We start from the raw sequence: 17,571 nt of genomic DNA on the forward strand, positions 1-17,571 counted from the left end.
GTTTATTTTGTCATTAAAGTAGAACATCATAAACTTCATCTTAAAATCATTTAATTTACTAGTTTCTCAAATCCCATCGTAACTAAAGTAGCACGTTAAATGCTTTGTTTTGTATTTGATCTTCAATGTGCTGTATGTATGTGAATCACTACGTGCTTCCGTTCTTTCTCTTTCTCCGACAGGACACAGAATCCATTACATTTGTGATATTACAGCTCTCTCAATAATTAAAATACTGAGATGTATACGTGATATCATTTTCATGATGATTGGAATGAAAGCATGTTATTAAACATGAGAACACAATGGCGCAGTGATTGTATATGTCTCATACAAGATGGTGTTGTGCCTTTGTGTACATCTTTGTGTACCATGTTGATGTTCAGTTTGAGTGGACAGAAGTCTGAAAGGACAGAAAAGAAAATGAGTGAGGAAATCTTTGAGTGTGTAACGGGACTGGGGGCGGAGCACAACACAGACAATTAACAAGAACCAATCAGGAGCTGCTCTGACGAGACTCCAATGCACTGTTGATAGTAAAGAGTCATCTGATTGGACAGAATCCTGTGAGATATTACAAAGCAAAAACAAAAAGATGTCAACAGACAACAAAGACAAAGACAGGCAAGCCATACGTTTGGAAAGAAGTCTCACTCGTCAGGAATTACGATACGCACGATAAGATCACCGTTGAGGACAGAGTTTAAATGGACGGTTCACCCTGACATTTGGCTGTTTGATAAGTCAGTGAGGAAAATATCCTGCATTTTTAAATTGTTAGACTTACTCAATGTGTTCTCTAAATGACCACAACACTTACTGGAATTGATATTATTTTCAATAATAATCACAATTCATTTTAATCCTTATTTTAACATTGAATATGTATATGAATATGTATATTGTATGTTAATAGTAATGGATTTTGTAATTTTGTTTCTAGCACATTGAGCTTCATTCATTGGATAAAATCCACAACATGAATAATTATTACAGTATTATCATTAATATTATTAAAGGCAAACAAGCAAAACTGAAAAACACACAGTATGGAGAAACTAGAAAATAAAAAGTGCAGTGCAAGTACAAAAGAAAAGAGGCTGAAAGAAAGAAGATAAACAACACTGCTTTTCTAGTAGAGCTGAAAATCACACAAGGAACGTCTCAGTGGGCTTTAACTGGCCTTGCTTTATCCCCAAGAAGATGAGATAAAAAAAATCCTTGTAGGGACAAAATTCTTGGAAAATTGTAGATCTTAGGAAAAAGAACAATGGATGTAGGACTTGGCGTAGTCGGCAGGATTTCATTTGATGTTTTTGTGTTTTTAACTTCCTGTGAATTCAATTGACTCTTAAGATTGATTGATTCAGGACCAACAGACTGCTTTGGTACATCACAGTCCTGAATCTCTCATTCCCATAATGCACCTGTCACAGGACCCCCCATCACTTTCAGCTCAGCAGTCACACAACATTCACACCACATGTTCTGCTGGTTACACTTTCATATCTTAAGCCTGGACTGAGATACTAAAGAGAAATGATTTCTATTGTGATGATCCATTTAATCAAAGTACAGACTCACATTGTAAAAACTCATCTCTGCTTTGAGGTTCACTAGGCTGGAGGGTGAAAACTGGAGCTTCACAACCTGAAAATACAAAGAAAAGAGAAGAATGGAAACTGTGAAGATGACATTGTGTAATGTTAGTAAAATTCTGAAACACATTTAACAAATGAACTGCAGGAAAATAAAACACAAAATTACCTGAAGATAAAACACACAACATAATCACACAATGACAATGGATAAAGACCTGCCTTCTTTGTGAAATTAAAACACGTTTTTCATTCATTTATTATTTTAACTCATTAAAGCTGTGGATGTAATTAAAGGAAGGTTTTAATAACATTTATAAATTAAATTGAGTGTCATCAGTCTACACAGTAAAGATGATATTACATTACAGAGTGACATCTTAAAATGGCAAACAGAACTAAAACACTGAGGGCCACAACATCAGACCCTGAGGACGGCAGGAATTGGGAGTTCTGTAAATAACAAAAATGAGTTGATAAATAAGAAGTAAACCACATAAGGACAGCGTCTGACCAGCCGGCTGATTATCAGATGTTATCCTTAAGACTAAAATCTTAATAATGGTGGAGTTTACTGCATTGTGTTCAATCAGAATGTCGCTTATAATGTGAATTACAGCAGTTTCTGAGTTGGCTCCAGGAAGAAAGGCACAGTTAGGTTTATCTTAATTTAATTTTTTGCAGATAAAATTTGAGTGGCTTCATTACCTGATTATAAATCTGATTTATTTAGCATTTTTAACAACAGCAGTTTAGTAAAGACTGAGCAGCACATATCAAGAACAGGAGTATTAGTGGACAGTTGTGATGAGTGAATATATTCTCATTGGCAGCCTTCTTCTCCATGTACTAAAACATTGTGAAAATGTATTCTGGTGCAGAGTTCGGACAGTGGGATGGTGCAGACAGACAGCACTTACAAGCACACATTGTGTTGGCTCTTCTTCTCAGGTAAAGCCTGGTAGTGTAACTCCTGTGGAGCTTTGGAAAGGATATACTGGCTTAGATCGAGTTATGGAGAGTGAGCACTGATGGTGTTACCTCTGATCACCATATGAATGGTGTGAAGCAAAACTGTTGTCATGGATGTGTGTGCAGGCAGTGTGTGAGGAACATGAAAGTGTGTGGAGACAAATCGAAGGAGACATGAAGAATTAATGTTAGTGAGTGATCAAGGATGGAGATTTTAGAATAACCTTTAGAGACCATTATTCCTTGCTTTTAGCCTCATACAACATTGATCACTCCTAACAAAGAAAATAAAAAGCATATTAAACAATTTTTTCTTTTATTTTACAATTGTGAAATTGAGTGCAAAACAAATTTTAGAATGAAAATCAGTTTGTGAAATAAAACTCTGCCTTTTCTCTCCTCACTAGTGAGCAGTCAGCAGGGTTTAGATGGGGATTTTAGTTTTCAATAATATGCAGCAATTCAGTGAGGGAGCAGCAAAAGCAGACAAGCATAAAATCAGTAAACCAGTGGGGAGGCCATTAGGTCAGGACGGCTCTCCCTTAGTCACTTGTCACGTCTGTCATTTCACCAGTGTCTTGATTGGACCGCTCAGTGTTGAGTGACATGTTGTGTTCCACCCAATTTCTCTGAACTGAAGATGCACCCCAGTGGTCTGGACTTGATGTGTTTAGTACTTTAGTACATTAGGTGGCACTAAACTGGTTAGTGTGAGACTGTAAACCACAAAAACACAGAAAGAGGGCATTGAGAATAAAGAATGAGCTGAATAAATTAGACTGGGAAAGTTTAGTTTGTCCAGAAATAGAAATATACATGACAAGCTCTTTCTACGCTGGGTAAAACATTTCTGATAAATGGACTTTGGGAACATTGGACATGAGGCAGAGATCAGCAGTGGACAGTGTGCCAATCCAGTGAAGGTCAGGACCTAAAGAAACCCAAACTGCCAGTCATACAGTGCCAAGTTAGAGTCGCTGCCAATCAAAGCAAATCAACGTGTAGGGATATGGGAGAAAAACTGGAGTAGCTGGAGGAAAACAAGTCTGCATGGACAATGAATGGAGGACAGTGGATCTGTGAGGCAGCAGAAGTGACCGCTAAATTTAACACATTAAGCTGTGGAGTTAAATAAAGCTGAGAAGAGACCATTAAGGAATGTCACCCCAACTGGTCCAACTCAGAACATCAGTGCTAACCTGCAGTAGAAGGTAATGTGGAGGGGGGTACATGTTTAGGCTCTGGGGTGACAATCCAGTGGACATTAAGGTCATGCTGTGTGAATCTGTAAGGAATAACACAATAAACCTTGTGGATGGTGAAAGGGCATGAAGGACACAATGAAACTTCTTCTTCTCATCCCCCTTTTCACTGCTTGTTCATGTTATTAGTGGAGAAGCTGTACCAACTTTAATTTCTCACGTGTCTAATACAGTGTTTCTCAACCTTTTTCCATGTGTGCCACATTTTTTTCATATTTTTTTTCTGTTTTTGTGCCCCCTCCCCTCTAAAGTTTTTATGCACATTTTCAGATTTTTGATTATATTGAGATCCACCCAACAACACTGAATTTTAATTTGGGAATGCACTGTTGGCAGAAGTACTCGAGTCTCGATCCGACTGGGGCATCTCTAATATTTTTTATCATCAAAATAAACAGCCATCATGTGACATTAAAATTAATATCCATGTGATAAAATATACATAAAATTGAAATATTTGTTCAGTTTCTGTTAAATTTCATGAAATTTGTTAGTAATTTTAATAATTTCACATTTTAAATGATTCCATTCTATAATAATACAAATTAAACTACAAATGTTTTAAATAGTCCTAAGAATACTATCATGTCTTATTTCCAAAACAATAAGTGACATATTAGCGATTCCAGAAGTGCCGTCTAACGGTAAGAGGGAGGACTGCACTTGAATTCTGATGTCTGCTTATGGCGGACAGGCCTCTCCACGTAACATACAGTATATATACAGTAACACAGCACGCCACTGGGTCGTCTACTTGTCACTCTGTTGTCACTTTCAGCAGCTCCTCTATCAGGTTCTCTGCAGTACGTCTCTCAGTAAACTCACAACAGCCCAGAAGGCAGGATGTCATCTTAAAGTTTCCAGTAAAGTGACAAGTGACAGACATGTATGAGCAGGTTATTCTGGATGTCCAGCAGTCAGTTGTTAGGGAAACTGCTGAAGCTTTATTGGCCCTGCCTTGCCACAATGCACGCTCTCTGTGTTATGTAGTCATGAAATAATTGTTTGGGATGAGGTTTTTCTACTGAGGAGAACAAACATGGGGTTTAAGGCTTAGACAGAAGTTTTAAATCCTTTGTCCTTCACAATGAAAATGGCTCAAAGCCACGGGCTATCATTTTAGGCATCTCCTCATCGTCACTTATCTGTCTGGATGCGGTCAATTATTTTGGAATAAATGTGCTTACTTTGGTTTGAGTGGCAGAAGGCTGTGATATACCTGCAGTTTTAGGCACGACACTGGATGCTGCAGCGGCTCAAAACAGGACACTTTTACAGGGCCAGTGGATGGCAGCTCTTCCAGTGGTAATGACGGCTGTGCGCTTCTTCGATGTCTGTGCAGGTTTGTTGTTGACTCTGCTCTGTTCTGACAGATATTTTCATTTTACAAATTCTGCACTTAGCTTTGCAGTCTCCAATATCATTAAAATGCAGCCAGATGCTGCTTCTTTTTCGCTTTTCGCTCATTTCTTCATTTTTTCCAAACGCGCTTGCACTTCAATCCGACTTCCCTTCACTCTGACGCCGTATGTACCTGGCCTGTACCACTACACTCACTGTCTTCGGAGCATCTTCCCCCCTTCCTTCTTTCACATAATGGTATGATTCTAGTCTGTCTTTGCTTGTGATTGGCCGCATTGTGTGCCCATCAAAATAATGTCCCGCCCCTGCCTTCCTGGATCCTCTGCGGCTGAAGATTTTCGGCTCTGCCTGACGGGAGTCGGCTCTTCTTCTTCACTACAAAGAATCGGCTCTTAGAGGCGAATGACCCATCACGACACGCGATCATTGACACAAATACCACAGAGCCGATAGTCCACATACTCGGTGTGATTCTACTACCATAAACAGTTGTAACAAACGAGTGTGTTTTAATGAATAGCTTCTTCTTTGATTTCCATTTTTGTTTCGCGCCCCACAGGTTGAGTAACCCTGTCCTAGGCCATTATGCACGATTGCAATATAGCAAAAGAATCCTTAAATTAAGATTAAGATTGAAATACTTGGTTGGGTTGAACGACCTTTTCACAACAAAATTGCTCTACCACTGAATAATTATGTAATGAAAGAAATATATTACTTTTATTTTACATTATTCAAGGTCCATTTTAATAAAGCTTTGATTAGGCCATAGGTATTTTAGTGCATTCCCTTAAACTAATTAAAAATATAATAGAAAGCAACTGCACTTGTAAATGCTTTTAAAACCCAAGGCTATAAAGCTATTAAAATAATCACTATTTCACTAAGTGTAAACAGACAACCTCTAGATAAGATCATCATTCTGGATTCAACGAATAACTAGCTTTTATACCAAAAATCTTTTGATAACATCTGCTTTGACATATTTATTTTATACACACACACACACATATATATATATATACAGTATATATATACAGTATATGTATATTGTGGATGCTAGAGGCGCTGTTGCCCCATTAAACCCACCAGACAGACGTCCAAGAAACACGTGTAAAAGCACCAAGAAGAATCTTTTAATTATTTTCTTCAGATATAGTGCACAAAGCACTGCACACTTTACAATTCTCCAACAATAATCAATAATCACAACAATACAATAAACAATCTTCCTCTCCACCCAGCAGCTCCGTCGCCCTACCACCCAACTCTGGCTCAGCTTGCTGGGTTTCCCAAAGTCCTTTAAATAGTTCATGACCCGGAAGTCTCCATGTCAAATGCCACATCTTCAGTCCTCAAATAGCCCAGAAGTACTGCAGGCTTCCGTCCTTGTGACTTTGAAGTATTTTCGGGTTGTAGTAATAATATAAATCCCCATGTTCTTTGTGAGCTCCCCCTGGCGGCACCCATGACCCCCAACAGGGCTGAGGAAATGGACTCCATGTCCCATGATGCCTTGAGGGAATCCAAGGAACCTTTGCCGTCCAGGGGAGCTGCCACCTAGGGTCCATTTTTCTTGCTCTGGGATGTCACGACCGGATTGAACAGCCGGCCGTCCAGTCACTATATATATATATATATATATATATATATATATTGTGGAATATGGCCGACCAGTCATTCCAGCCAATACCCCCAGGCCGCCAGGTGGAGCCCTTCCTGCAGCATGGAGGTGCCCCGAATGCCAGCAGGGAATTATAGACAATGGAATTTTTATCCACAGCCCTGCTGGATGCCACGGGGGCCGCTAGAAGGCACTGCAGGGAGGAGCAGCGACTATTTGCCCTACACCCCGGAAGTACGTCCGAGTCACATGGACAAGAGGAATGACGTGCTTCCGGGTTGAAGAAAAGGAGTTTATATCTGACCAGGACTATAAAAGGACTGTGGGAGATCCCAGGTGTTGAGTCGGTGGAAGGGTGGCAATGCGTCCGGGAGTGGAGGATTGTGATTATTGATTGTATTGATTATTTAATGAGTATTGTGGAGAGGAGGGTGCTTTGTGTACTATGTATTAATAAAAATTCATATATTTAGACTTTTACCTGGTGTCTGGAGTATAGTCTGAGGGTTCAAGAGGACGATAGTGCCCTCTATGCACCTAAAATCTGGAATAGCCTGCCGATAGGAATTCGCCAGGCAAATACAGTGGAGCAATTTAAAACACTGCTGAAAACACATTACTTTAACATGGCCTTTTTATAACTTCACTTTAACATAATCCTGATACTCTGTATGTTCAATTCTTCATAATAACTATTCATGGTGGCTCTAAAATCCGTACTGACCCCTACTCTCTCTTCTGTTTCTTTTTCCGGTTTCTTTGTGGTGGCGGCCTGCGCCACCACCACCTACTCAAAGCATCATGATGCTCCAACAATGATGGACTGAAAGCCAGAAGTCTACGTGACCATCATCATCAGGTCCTTCCATGAAAATATGATGATTTATGTTAGGTAGAATGCCCAGAGGGGACTGGGCGGTCTCTTGGTCTGGAACCCCTACAGATTTTATTTTTTTCTCCAGCTTTTGGAGTTTTTTGTTTTTCTGTCCACCCTGGCCATCGGACCTTACTCTTATTCTATGTTAATTAATGTTGACTTATGTTTATTTTTTATTGTGTCTTCTATTTTTCTATTCATTTTGTAAAGCACTTTGAGCTACATTTTTTTGTATGAATATGTGCTATATAAATAAATGTTGATTGATTGATTGATTGATCTATCTGTCACAATATATATATATATATATATATATATATATATATATATATATGTGTAGCAAAATACCCGCGCTTCGCAGCGGCGAAGTACTGCATTAAAATTTTTATTAAGAAGAAAATTAAACCTTTTTAAACTATGGGAAAATATCCCAATAATTATTTGTTAAGGATCTCTTTGTATACCATGTTGTCAGTTTGGCCCTCCGGTTGTAATATGACCAAGCTGTGTGATGAGCTGACTCTTGAGCATGTAACTTACAGTTGGCCATGTGAACAGTAATCTTGTCTCAAATCTCACAGCTTGGATTGCTGCTGTCATAATCAGTTTGAGTTTCATGGTTTGTTTCAATTACGACAGTATTTGTAGGACTTGTGTTGAAGTGACATTCGGCATCTGTCAAGCGTTGTAAGCACACAACCGGTTTCAGTGATAACTTCACATCCAGCTTTTGAGAGTTTAAACATTCATAAACATCAAAGTGTCCACTACTGAAATCGTCACCTGTGAATCTAAGATGTTTAAGAGGCATTGGCGGTTGTCGAAAGGTGTAAAATATTTGGCCATTTCGGTACACTTGAAAGCGACAACTGAACAATTCAGCGGCAGCCATCAACTCACATTCAGAACCACAGGTGAAGGGCTTAAGCATTTCACACTTCTAGTGCTCCTGTGTAGTCTAATTATCTCCTGTACCGTCATCAGTCCACACCTTGAACCTGTCCAGTCATTCAATACATAAGACACAATGGATATCAAGAGTGAGCCTGATATGGCCGTGCAATATGTAACAAAGAGAATGGAAAAGGTAGGTGCTATCTCTGGGCATGGAAACCACTCGGTAAGTGACAGTTCTTTGATCGATAGTGATCATCTCGATAGACATGGTAATGGGGGTTGGAATGATAAAGGAAATGGGTACCTGAACAATGTAAAGTTAGTGTAAAATACCTACACAATAACTATGATCATAATAAATGAACAATAAAACAGCGGAGAAGCCGTGGATTAAAAAAAAAGGCTGTATTTATAAGTAGGGAGATGTGAATCCCGTGGCGAAGCAAGGAAGAGAATGTAGAGACCGGAGCGACGGACAGTCTTATATAAGCAGGCAGCCAACAACGTGGGAGGCGTTGGGATGGGGGACCCAACGCCACCTCACACGGTGACCGAGGTGCAGGCTATGGACGTATATATGTACGTAAGTAGGATTCAGTTAGCGTTGGGAACCCGTGTACCAAATTTCTTGAAGATAGGCCCATAAGTAACAACGACTGTTAAAAAGTTTATTATGGCGGCCAACAGTGGCATCATACCACCGAAATAAGTATGTACATAGGTTTCGGTTAGTGCAGGGAAGCCGCCTACCAAATTTTGAGAAGATGGGGCCATGAATAAGAAAGTTCAATATGGCGGACGTTGTTGACCGTTATAACCATTACACGTAGAATTTCTAAATGAAACCTGCTTAACTTTTGTAAGTAAGCTGTAAGGAATGAGCCTGCCAAATTTCAGCCTTCTACCTATACAGGAAGTTGGAGAATTAGTGATGTTGGAAAATTCAATATGGCGGCAGACAGTGGTGTCATACCACCGAAATAAGTACGTACATTGGTTTCGGTTAGCTCAGGGAAGCCGCCTACCAAATTTCGTGACGATGGGGCCATAAATAAGAAAGTTCAACATGGCGGACATTGTTGACCGTTATGACCGTTACGCGTAGAATTTCGAAATGAAACCTGCTTAATTGTTGTAAGTAAGCTGTAAGGAATGGGCCTGTCAAATTTCAGCCTTCTACCTACACGGGAAGTTGGAGAATTAGTGACGTTTGGAAAGTTCAATATGGCGGCCGACAGTGGCGTCATACCATCGAAATAAGTAAGTACATCGGTTTCGGTTAGCGCAGGGAAGCCGCCTACCAAATTTCATGAAGATGGGGCCATAAATAAGAAAGTTCAACATGGCGGACTTGTTGATCGTTATCAATCGTTATGACCGTTACGTGTAGAATTTCGAAATGAATCCTGCTTAACTTTTGTAAGTAAGCTGTAAGGAATGAGCCTGCCAAATTTCAGCCTTCTACCTACACGGGAAGTCGGAGAATTAAGTGATGAGTGAGTCATTGAGTGAGTGAGTGAGTGAGTGAGTGAGTCAGTGAGGGCTTTGCCTTTTATTAGTATAGATAATCAAACATTCACCACCCAGTTTGGTCAGATTATTTCTAATTTCTCTGCCCAAACTTGTTGTTAAACTATTTCTTTCAGCTTGTATAGGAATAAGCTCTGTTTTTCATCCATTGGTCACAGGGTTTGCTGAATCTGGAGAAAAAGAACATCTATAGTTTTGAAGTTACATATTCTTTATGCTTATAATACTTTTTTTGAAATTCAGATTTTTCAATTCTTAACTCTTTAACTGACCACACTACAGGGTGTCCTTCTGTATTCAGTTAAACTTACAAGTTCAATAGGTCATCTTTATTTAGCACTGCATCTGATTGTAGAATTCAAAGACATTCCAGGCTCACTGACTAGGCACAGGCTGCATTACAAATACCAATCAAGTTATTCTTATGATCACTTTTGATTTTACTTGCTATTGATGTTTTAGATATTCACATGTATTACTAATACAATTAAATTTGGATATGATCCCCTACTGCTATGCTATTATGTTATTATGTGGGACGTCTCCCATCTTTTAGGGTTTTACTTTACATTATTGATTTGTCAGCTGACAGACAAAGAAGCACAGACTGTTAATAGGCACAAACTTACAAATAATGACATATACTATGTGGTGGGCAGCCAGGTCCCATGCCCGGCAGGGACGCCCGTTCTGCATATGTTCTGGGTGAGCAGCCATGGGCTCCTCAGTAGCTCCCCCGGGACGCTTGGTGGCAGCCTCCCTGGGTGACATTGGTGCCTCAGTTTCCCGCAGGGCTCCATGGGAGATGGAGTTCTCCACAACCCTGTGGGGATCTGGGGTGGCCACCAGGGGGTGCTGCATGGATCCTGGCGCCTTTATGGACACCTTTACAGCCCGACTTAGAAGTTCAATTAGCCACAGGTGATCAAGCACCTGGAGCACTTCCGGGTGGGTTATAAAAAGGGCCAGCAACCACCACTCTGGAGCCAGAATTGGGAGGAAGAGGATGAGGTTGCCTGAGAGGAGTGGTGGTGCCGTCTGAGGAAGAATTGGTTTGGGCTGTGTTGTGTTGAAGTGTTTTGGGACTGTGTTGAGCCTGTGGAACACAGGGAAGACGTGCCCCATGGCTGAAGAGAAAAATAAAACTTTGTTTATTGAACACGTGCCTCAGTGTGAATCTGTGCCGGGTCGGGGGCTTATATAGTGCCTTATTGACAACTGTAAGAGCATCTGCTACCCCAGACTCTGAATAACAGTCTTTTAAGTAATTTACTTGGCTAAGGCAGAAGTTCTTTAAACACATTCAGCACACTGGAGAAAGCAACTGTTCACAAACAAGCAGCCTTCACTCTTTGCAGTCATTTCTACGCACTTAGCAATTGCTTCATTCATTGCTTCATGCATCTTATAAAACTTATAATCTCCTAGAATTCTCCATGTGCCCTACAGAAGCCCCCCAAGTCAGACTCTTTTTCTCTCTTCATCTTCTCCTTCCTAGTCACATAAATGGCCACCTTCTCCTGACCCAATAAAACTTTTGCTAACCTCCTAAATTCATTTTTGCGGCACCACAGACCCAAACCTGATCATTAACACAGACCCCCAAACTCTTCCAAACCCCACCAAGTTCAGCTCAAAGAGGTTGACACCTCACCAATCCAATAAACAGCGAAGCTCAGTTTCTCTCTGCTGTCACAAAGGACTCGTCTCTGAAACGTTGGGTTAATTAAAGAGCCCCACAAAGCCATGTCCAGTTCTCCTTTGCAGATGGCCAGTTCTGTTATTCAATGGTGGTCTGTACAGACTGTTCCAAGTGGGTTGGCCCCCCCAGTGTATCCCTCAAGGGTATCTTCATATTTCAGACTGGTATCAGACTTGGACTCACACTTTTTCTACTGGAGCTCCTTCCCTTCTGCAGACTCAAATGGCAGATGTTTAGTCTCTTGGTGTCCTGCAGTTATCATCCATCATTTTCTTGTGTACTCAGCAACAAGAACCTGCTACAGATTATTACTTTAAATCTTCCTCCATCTTTCTCCTGTTGTCAGTGTAATATTATTGCCTCCAGATATAACATCCCTCTTACTAATGGAGGTGGGCGCCCCTCTCTGACATAAAGCATTTACAATAGGACTCTGATTTAACACTCCCGTATTTTACACTTCCACACATTTAACCTTTTTAAATGCTGATGATGACATAAAGAAGCTCTTGAAGAAACACATTTCTGAACATAGAAACAAGAGGCCCAAAGAATACTGAGAGCGATGTGGACGGTTTGGGTATAAAACAGTCATTACAAGAACAGTAGAAATACTTTCCGACAAGGTTTTGATTTCATTATGCTTTTTGAAAATCATATTTCTCTAAAATTCAGATTGTTGTCACACATGAGTGATAAAATGGGAATGGAGCTGCAGTGTCAATGGGGTCTATTTCGTTTTCAAATGCCAAGTTGTGTGCAGTGGTTTATCAACGGTGGAGTTGTCCTCAACAACATGGAGGTGTTCATGAATCAGAAATAAAAAGTGACAATAATAATTAATCATAACAAATGGTACAAAGTAGAACACTTCACACTGCATAACTATTAATGATAAAATATAAAATGTATTGAACCCTAAACACACTGAACCCAGACCTGTACTAACAGAGGCCTAAGAAACTCTTGACAATTTGGGACTCACTGAAAATAATAAACTGCAATACGAAAGGAAACACAAAAAGAATTTGCTCCAAAATGAAAGGTCATCAAAGGTTTAGATGGGATGGAGTTTGAATAACGTGATGGAATTCTGGGAGAACACAACAAAAGCAAATGACTGACGAGGTGCCGATGTGAATTTCTACTTACTGTAGTTTGAACAAAGTATGGCACTCATCCTGCTTTTATATCGTGTGAGCTCAGAAGAAATGGATTACGTCCTAATGGGAGACAATGGAGCAGTGAGGGTAAAGGGGCCAGCAATCTGAGTGTGTCTGTAATCCAAAGAAAGGCAGGCGTGTCAGTATTGTAATTGTGTCTGTTAATATCTGTTAATAAGGAACAGCCGATGGTAAAGTGATGATGACTCACCAGACAGCATTCCTGTCGGTTACTTTATTCACAAACCTGCACTTCCTGGTTACGGTGTGTTTGTAATGTAGAAGAGCAGCCGGAGAGCTGACTGACACACCGAGTCCTGCTGCAGTCTTAGGTTTGGCCTCACAACGTCTGCCGTATTATATTGAATAAAGTCATGTTGTCACTTCACAGGACATCAGGGACATAAACAGGTAAGGAGAGCAGAACTAAAAAACTGTGCAGAGTAACGTGTGATATTCTAGTCAAGCAGGACCCTGGAGGGGCGGCAGGTGACTTTCAGAATCTCGTATTTGACTGTTGGTAACAAAGACGTTAAATTATACTGAGCTGATGGAGCAGGACGGAGTTACCTGGCCTGGAGATCTTAAACAACATCGAGCACAGTTTCACACCTACAGTATGTGTGTGCTTTACAAATAGCAACAGAAAAATAAAAGTTACTAGAGAGGTAAAATGTAAAAACCCTTGCTTTGTCTGTTTAGTCGTGTTTAGTGTAAGTGTATTGTCACACATACAGAGCAGAGTGAAGTTCTAATTGCAGGTTTAGTCGCTGCTCTCGGCTGCCATGCTCTCTCTTTCTCTTTTTATTGTTTCTTGACAGTCCTGATAGCAGTGCATTGAGACTAAAGGCTAACGAGTCACTGAAAATGGAATTCTAAATCTCTAACGTCTCCAACATGCTGTTGACATCTCCATCAACTTTCATCTCATGATTTTCACTTTTTTTTACTGCTGAGTTTTTGTTTTCTTCATGTTTCATTTGCAGCGATTTCTGCTCATGCATTCTGTGCTGCTGCTTGTTAGGATTTGATTTTATTTTGATTTTTTTCTGAACCATTTCTGTATCTTTTTCAGGCCTTTTTCTTGGTTATTAGTGAATACTAATTAGTGAATGTATTGCTGAATACACTTCTGCCCTTTTAACTATTTATTTGTAACTTATTTAAAGTTGCTCCTTTATAAGTATTCACCTCTTGGCAGTTCTCACATTTTCTTGTTATATAATAGAAGATTTCATTTAGTTTTTTAGCAACAATCAACTGTATCACTGTAAAGTGGTCTAAATTACTTACAAATATAAAGCACCAAGTAACAGAGGAGTATTCACTCCCCTTCAAGTCAGTGTTTAGTAGATGGCAGCCATGACAGCCTGGAGTCTGTGCTCACGTCTCTCTCTCTCTCTCAGCTCTGTCATTTGTCCCCATTCATTTTTTCTTGTCAAACTACTGAAATCCTCACAGGTGTCATGTTGATGGTGATTGATCAGCCATTTTCAAGGCCATCTACAACTTCTCCATTGGACTGAGATATGAACGCTAAGTCCTGGCTGTAATTTAAAGTTTGGAAATTAAAATAAATATTTTTCAATAAAACTCAAAAAAGGATTAAAAGTAAATGCTGGAAAGGCAGATGTTATCATGAGCCATAAAGGAGGGGATGAGAGAATCTGAGCCATAGACCAAAATGTCGAGCTCAAACAAGTCCACCAAGTAACATATCTGGCCTGTGTGTTTGACACGAGAGGTGCTTGACAAACAGCCATCATGGAACTGAAGCCGAGCTGAGAAATGGAAGAAAGGTACAAATGGTCAGAGACTGTCAAGAAAACGTAACTGTAAGTTGTATAAGACAGGAGTCCAAGCAGTGCTGATGTATGAGGATGCAATCCGGCCCATCAAAAAGATGTAGGAGCTGCTCATCAGGACAGAAAGAAAAATAAATAAGAATGTCAGCAAGATGGCAGGAGAATCATGGAAAATAGGATGACATGGTGCGGACCCTCAGTTAGAAATGCATGCTGTTGGTGGATGAAAAGACATTTGAAGGATGGCAGATGGTTGGGTAGAGAGATTTGGTAACAAGTGTTGGGTATGAGGGCAAAGGATGCTGCGGTGAGGATCAATGGAGATCAGGATCTACATGGCTGACTGTTAACATCTGAGGAAAGGTTTCAAGTACAACAAGAACACAGCATTGCATACTTCGATTAAGTAGCTGTGATAAAATGTGGACTACACAGTTAAAAAGACATCCTGAGTGGAGATGCCTGGCAATTTTATCTGAAAAGAAATCACAGAAGTCAGGGTCTGTAAAGTAGGATGCCGTTTGATGAACTGGTCATCTTTTAGAGGTGTTTGGTTTATCACATTCTCACAAATGCTTACTGTAAGACTGAGGCTCCATCCATTTCACTGTTTCTACTAAACTATTGATGACTTTGGAATTCTCAAATCCCCCATATGTATGGCACAGATGGACAGGGTGCCCGTTACTGAAGCTTCTGTTCTGAGTCCAAAGTGAACACCGTGTGGTTGTAGCCCACCTCACTATTTAGTCAAACTGCTGTTCATTTTGCTCATTTGCTGACTACAGCAGTGCTTGAAGGGCCTGATAGTCCAATTTGTTCATTCACTTAATCTCGACAGAATTCTGAGAAGTCAGACCCCATGTGTCTTTGATATGTGACAATGAAGCCCCTCCTGAACACATCTACAGTGTGTTTCTGTGTTTTAAAGAATTACAAACTGATAGTTTTGTCACAGATTCCCAAAGTGTCCCATAATAATCACAGTACAGTAATCCCTCCTCGATCGCGGGGGTTGCGTTACAGAACCCCCGGTGATAGGTGAAAATCCGCGAAGTAGAAACCATATGTTTGTATGGTTATTTTTATATATTTTAAGCCCTTAGAAACTCTCCCACACTGTTTATAAATATTCTCTGCACAGTTATACAGTAAACCCTCGTTTATCGCGGTTAATCCACTCCAGACAAATAAATGAATTTCCACGAAGTAGGATTCTTTATTTATAAAACTAATATTTTCGCAGTTAGAGCATTGAAAACCTGTTTACGACCTTCTACATACGTTTTTTAACATTATTAGAGCCCTCTAGACATGAAATAACACCCTTTAGTCAAAAGTTAAAACTGTGCTCCATGACAAGACAGAGATGGCAGTTCTTTCAATTAAAAGAATGCAAACATATCTTCCTCTTCAAAGGAGTGTCGTCAGGAGCAGAGAATGTCAGAGAGAGAGAGAGAAATAAATAAGCAAAAATCAATAGGGCTGCTGGGCTTTTAAGTAAATGAAGCACCGGCGATAAAGCGCCGCAATGAAGGGATCAATGTGAAGGTAGTCTTTCAAGAATTTTTAGAGAAGCGTCCGTATCTTCTAAGCAAACAGCCTCTGTGCAAACAGCCCCTCTGTCAGGAGCAGAGAATGTCAGAGAGAGTGAGAGAGACAGAGAAAAGCAAACAATCAAAAATCAATACAGGCTGTGAGGAGTTTTATTTAATACGTAATACGTGCTCTGATTGGGTAGCTTCTCACCCATCCGCCAATAGCGTCCCTTGTATGAAATCAACTGGGCAAACAAACTGAGGAAGCATGTACCATAAATTAAAAGACCCATTGTCTGCAGAAATCCGCGAACCAGTGAAAAATCCGTGATATATATTTAGATATGCTTATATTTAAAATCCGTGATGGAGTGGAGCGAGGGATCACTGTACCTAAGAAGTCCCTGCTTGTCAGTTGAGGTGCAGCCGTGTGTTTCCTGTAAATCCCGTTTTTCTGGTCTTACTTGAGTGCAGTTCTCACAGATCATGTGGTTTCACCTACACGGTGCTCGCAGGCCCTGCACCAGTTCATCGCTCCTTGTATCTCAAGGCAGGCAGGTTCTAGTTGTTATTGGTCTTGTTTGGCCTTTTCACAATTCCGCCAAACATGCTGTGTGGCTGAAAGTCAATATTAGTTTTGTTTCAGCTAATTTCATGTCACTTGTAAAACGATCCTTTTAGTTTAAAGTTGATGTTTCCCAGTTTTCTTCTTTGTGGGCCTCAAAAGGGCTTTAAGCTGATTGCTCTACATGAGGGTCAAGCGGCTCGATAAGCTGACGTCACCTGGAAATGACTCGGGTGAAGCTGGGATTGAACTCTAAGCTTAGTGTCCATCTGCCAGTGAAGTGAACAGTTAAACAAGCGAGTTTCTCCAAGTCTGCTCTTCACCTCTCCATTTGTAACACTGTGTCCTTTTGACAGAGAAATCTCAACAGTCCACCGGTTTCATAACCCACTTTGGCAGTTCTGTGTGAGTGATGTGAGGAGCCCCCATTGTGAGAGCGGACACAGACAGATGTCATTAGCAGGCATTCAATAAGATGGCCACAAGCATCGCCTGACTCAGGACCAGACAAGCTCTCTGACTGTTCCATGTTCTTTTGTACTAACGTCAAACCTGAAGCAGTCTTACGTAGTTAAAATAACTTATATAGTACAGGTCACTTCTCTTAAGATAAAAATAATAATAAAACTAAATGGTGGTAATAAAAATCCTTGGTGGTTCTGAGGCTACAGGGGTG

General features: G+C 40.3%; 1 protein-coding gene across 1 annotated transcript in view; it reads left to right on the forward strand.

Annotated features, from left to right (window-relative positions):
• Positions 1–13,290: 13,290 nt before the first annotated feature.
• LOC120529046 (tripartite motif-containing protein 16-like) overlaps positions 13,291–17,571 on the forward strand; it is a 71,772-nt gene continuing 67,491 nt past the window's right edge. Inside the window, exon 1 of the mRNA XM_039753107.1 lies at positions 13,291–13,398. The gene's annotated coding sequence lies outside the window, so the exon portion shown is untranslated. The remainder of the gene's footprint in view (positions 13,399–17,571) is intronic.

This window comes from Polypterus senegalus, chromosome 4 (genome assembly GCF_016835505.1).
Source record: "Polypterus senegalus isolate Bchr_013 chromosome 4, ASM1683550v1, whole genome shotgun sequence".
Classification (NCBI taxonomy): domain Eukaryota; kingdom Metazoa; phylum Chordata; class Cladistia; order Polypteriformes; family Polypteridae; genus Polypterus; species Polypterus senegalus.